We start from the raw sequence: 5772 nt of genomic DNA, 5'->3' as shown, positions 1-5772 counted from the left end.
ATCAAGCTACCATTGACTTTCTTCACAGAATTGGAAAAAACTACTTTAAAGTTCATATGAAACCAAAAAAGAGCCCGTATAGCCAAGACAATCCTAAGCAAAAAGAACAAAGCTGGAGGCATCACGCTATCTGACTTTGAACTATACTACAAGGCTACAGTAACCAAACAGCATGGTATTGGTACCAAAACAGATCTGTAGACCAATGGAACAGAACACAGTCCTCAGAAATAACACTACACATCTACAACCATCTGATCTTGGACAAACCTGACAAAAACAAGCAATGGAGAAAGGATTCCCTGTTTAATAAATGGTGCTGGGAAAACTGACTAGCCATATGTAGAAAGCTGAAACTGGATCCCTTCCTTACACCTTATACAAAAAATAATTCAAGATGGATTAAAGACTTAAACGTTAGACTTGAAACCATAAAACCCTGGAAGAAAACGTAGGCAATACTATTCAGGACATAGGCCTGGGCAAGGACTTCATGACTAAAACACCAAAAGCAATGGCAACAAAAGCCAAAATAGACAAACGGGATCTAATTAAACTAAAGAGCTTCCGCACAGCCAAAGAAACTACCATCAGAGTGAACAGGCAACCTACAGAATTGGAGAACATTTTACAATCTAGTCATTTGACCAAGGGCTAATATCCAGAATCTACAAAGAACTTAAATTTACAAGAAAAAATCAAACAGCCCTATCAAAAGTGGGCAAAAGATATGAACAGACACTTTTCAAATGAAGACATTTATGCAGCCAACAGACACATGAAAAAATGCTCATCATCACTGGTCATCAGTGAAACACAAATCAAAACCACAATGAGATACCATCTCACACCAGTTAGAATGACAATCATTAAAAGTCAGGAAACAACAGGTGCTGGAGAGGATGTGGAGAAATAGGAACACTTCTACATTGTTGGTGGGAGTGTAAACTAGTTTATCCATTGTGGAAAACAGTATGGTGATCCCTCAAGGATCTAGAACTAGAAATACCATTTGCCCCAAGGATCCCATTACTGGGTATATACCCAAAGGATTATAAACCATACAACTATAAAGACACATGCACACATATGTTGATTGTGGCACTATACACAATAGTGAAGACTTGGAAGTGACCCAAATGTCCATCAATAACAGACTGGATTAAGAAAATGTGGCACATTTATACCATGGAATACTATGCAGCCATAAAAGAAGAATGAGTTCATGTCCTTTGTAGCAACATGGATGAAGCTGGAAACCATCATTCTGAGCAAACTATTGCAAGGACAGAAAACCAAACACTGCATGTTCAAAATCATAGGTGGGAATTGAACAATGAGAACACTTGTACACAGGGCGGGAACATCACACACCAGGGCTTGTCGTGGGGTCAGGGGATGTGGGAGGGATAGCATTAGGAGAAATACCTAATGTAAATGATGAGTTAATGGGTGCAGCAAACCAACACAACCCATGTATACATATGTAACAAACCTGCACGTTGTGCACATGTACCCCAGAACTTAAAGTGTAATAAAAAATAAAATATTGCAGTGAGCTGAGATCCAGCCACTGCACTCCAGCCTGGGCGACAGAGCAAGACTCCGTCTCAAAAAAATAAAATAAAATAATAAAATAAAATAAAATAAATCTATTATTCCACAGAAATTCTTATAACGAATGACAGACTCTTCAAGTGCTTAGTTGCTTGACAATTACGTAAAATTTTGTAATGCTGATCATGTTCTCTTTCTGAAGTGGTGTTGTGCTTCTCCCTTCTCCTTACATATACTTTTCCTGGTTGACTTGGTCTGGTAGTTTGGTTTCAGCCACCTTAGGAAGCAATGGCTCCTGGATATGTGTCTCTAACCCTAATGTCTCCATCGAAGTCCATACTTTTATATCCAATTGCCTTTAAGACCTATTTAGCCTATAATACCTCAAGTTAAACACATTCAGACTAACTCCTAGTCAGTTTTAAAAGTCAGCTCTTGCCTATTTGGCTAGATGGAAGTACTACTCCATCCTGTTCTCATGATAGATATATAAATATAGCATAATACTATCATCATTGACTAATTTTCCAGGACACAGTATCTGCATAATGTCATTTTGTTGAATTTATGACTGAATCCTGGATTGGGAGGTGCTTCCAAAATGCATGGTTTCTACTATGTGTTTATATACTTGGGAACTGCTGAGTATCAGTCTTTTATAGCTAAAGAAACTGAGGTTCAGAAAGTATGCTATATTGTTCAAGTTTACAGCCACACTGTTAGTGACAAAATTTAAATTCTTGATATTATATAAAAGATACTGCTATGTATATGTTTGTATATTGACGTTTTAAAACAATTCCTAAAGACAAAAGATTGCATTCCAAAAGCAGGGCTTAAATTGTTAAGTACTTTCAATGTCACGTCTAATTTGCTTTATTGATCTCATAAAACGGAAGAGATTAGTTTTGTTGACTTTAGGTCCCAAGGAGACAGAAACAGGGAGGAAGTTCTCTTACACTAGGAGGAAATAACTTGACAGGAAGAAATGCAATAGGAGAAAATGCCGAAGCCTACCATTTGAAGCTGCCAGAATGGTTCCTCAGCTTTGTGCAGATCAAAGTGCTCCAGCTCAGTGTCACAACGCTAAAGTCAATTGTTTCTCTTATTTTCCTGGCTCCCTCCCGGATTCCTTTTTGCCCATAATGCTGCTCTAAGTAATATTCTGGCTGAGGCTTGTAGGAGGCAGACCCACCTGTCTTTAAAATAAATGGACAATGTATGATTCTTTAGAGATAAGCATATCTTTTAATTGCAAGCACCAGGCCAAATTAGGTGACTCCAAACCACTTATTAATATTTGTTCTGAATTTAAGATAGAAATGAGGTGATTAGGATAAGATGAGTAAAAAAAGAAAATAAATTGGGCAGAAAATGAAGCATGGAAGAATTCTTTTCCCACTTCGGTTTCCTCCTCCTCCTGTTTTATCAGAGCTTTATCAGACTGATTCTATTAAGGTCATGGACAAGAATCAATATATCAAGATGAGCTGAGTTGTTGAGGTGTTACAATACAATTTTATCTTTTTTAATTTTAGAGGGAGTAAAATTAGATTTGATACTTAGAAGTTTGGTAGTTATAAACTTTACAGGATTTTTTTAAGAGAAAAGATATTTTCTGTGGAATTTCATACTTTCTTTTCATCCATAAAATTTTATTACAAAGGTAACTCATAATTTCTCAAAATGAGAAGAGCATCACGGAAAATTATAATACACTATCTTCAGTCAGAAGCATACATTTATATTTTAACTGTAAATTTTAATCCTTGTCTCATTCATTGTCTTTGGCCAGAAATATTAAAACAAGGTGAGTATTTTTAATATTTTTTTAAAAAAATACACTTAAGGGAGTGAGAAATCAAATAACTATTAAGAATATAAAAAGTTAGTTGAGTGATATTTCTCTGGAAAAACAGCTTATATATTATTGAAACAAATTTCTAGACTGGAGTACATCTGAATTAGAGAATTGTGTAAGTCTCAGGACCTAGAAAACTTTTATCTGCCTCTTCCTCCAATATAGAATTTCCTCTGACTTGTTTTGATCACAGCACACTCAGTTTAAGGGATGTCTGCTTGGTGGGCCTATGCTGAATATAAAATTCTATTCAGAGAAAGTTGAGGAAAAAGTTACATATTTTTTTAACTAGCAGCATGAGAAAACTTAAATGTAATGAAATGAATGTGATGAAATAAAGCCCCATTTATTATTCATTCAGGATATGATCTGAAAAAGCTGACCTGAAATATTATGTCTGAATTATTTTTCTTGGAGAAAAGTTCTTTGTTTCAAAGCGCAAATTGTAACAAAGCACTAACACTTAGCGTGTCAAAGAAACTCCACTTGAACAAGTGATCCCATCTCTGTGACTGTTCCATGTAATTATAATAAAAATGGCAACCCAAACCCTTGACTACCCATAGGAAGAATTATCATGTCTGAATGTACCCAAAGCTTACCTGCTAGCCAAAAAGAAACACCTAAACTTAAAGATAATTGACTCAATTTGTCACAGAAAGACATCATTTTGAATTTGCAGCAATATTTTAAAAGAGAAAATCGAGAGCACTTAATATCCCTAGGACAACCAGTTAGTCATTTTTGGGATAATGGTCTTCACTGTTGCTGTGTGATTATTTGGGGGGTCTATCCCCAGAGGTTCCGATTCAGTAGATCTTGGGTAAGTCTCACTGTTTTTTAAACTAATAGCAAAGGCAATGTGGGTCATCCATGATTCATACCTTGATAGACATTGTCAGAGATCAGTCATTGTCAACTGGGAAAGATTTTGTCCCCCTGAGGACATTTAGCAAAGATGGGGCCATTTTTATTTGTCATAACTGGTGGAATTAGGAATGTTTATTGATATCTAGTGGTTAGAGACCAGTGATGCTGTTAAACATCCCACCATGCACAGGACAGCCACTCACAACAAAGAATTATCCAGCCCAAATATCAAGATTGCCAATATTGAGACACTCAGACCTTAGAGAAATAAATGTCTGATTTTAATATAGAATGTATATGAAAGTTTTCATTTTTCAATCCCTTTATTTCCTACTTGACATGATCTCTGTTTTTTTCTACTTTGTTAAAGGTATAGAGGAAAATACTTTTAACTTAGTCCTTCAAAAATGCCAGTTTTCTATACTAATTTTGTGAGCAGTGGGACAGTTTCAAACATGCATTCAACTTCCGACGTGAAAGACATGTGTAGTCTCTCTCAGGCCAGAAAGCACTGGCACTGTATAAGAATATAAGAATACAAGAATACACTATACTTTTGTTGAGAAGACCCTACAAACAGAAAGAAAACTATTGAGACTGAAGCACACAGATTAAGATAGGGAAAGAGGGAAGATAAGAGCAGTGAGGCTGACATGGTGTAGGGCTGGAAAGCTTGTAGAACTTGTAGACTGTAACAGTATAGAGCTTGTAAAATCTTTGCTGAGGATTTTAGAATTTGTCATAACAATAATGGAGAAATATTACAGAATTTCATGCAGGAAAATGACCCAAAATTTTAAGCAGGGAAATGTTACAACCTCATAAAATCCACTCTGGCTACTGTACTGAGAATAGATGTGGAAGTAAGACAAGAATGCATTTAGGAAGATAAACCAAATAGGTTATTATATTGTCTTATAAAGAGGTTAAAGGTGGTAATGGATTGGATTAGGGATTGACAGTGGAAATTAAGAGAAGTTGATGGATTTACATTAGGTGGTAGAATGAACTGGTCTTGGTGAATAAATGTGGAGGGTTAATGAAGAGGATTACTAGTTTGGAAAACTGGATGAGTGGTGGTACTAATGTCATGAAGGAAAATGTAATGAAGGAAAATGTAATTTATTTATCAAGATAATACAGTTGTCCCTTAGTATCTGTTGGGGATTGGCTTCTGGACTCCCTGAGAATACCAAAATCCACAGATGCTCAAGTTTCTCCTATAAATGGCATAGTGTTTGCTTATAACCTATACACAACCTCCTATATACTTTAAAATTACCTACACATCACTTCATGTGTATGGATTCAATGTAGTACTCAGCATATGGCAAATTCAAGTTTTGCTTTTCGGGACTTTGTGGATTTTTTCCCCAAATATTTCTGATCCAGAGTTGGTTGAATCTGCAGATCAGAAACCATGGATATGGAGGACTGAGTGTGTATATATATATATATATATATATATATATATATATATATAT

Source organism: Rhinopithecus bieti, unplaced genomic scaffold (genome assembly GCF_001698545.2).
Source record: "Rhinopithecus bieti isolate Rb0 unplaced genomic scaffold, ASM169854v2 scaffold_18745, whole genome shotgun sequence".
Classification (NCBI taxonomy): Eukaryota; Metazoa; Chordata; class Mammalia; order Primates; family Cercopithecidae; genus Rhinopithecus; species Rhinopithecus bieti.
This window is presented reverse-complemented; position numbering follows the sequence as displayed.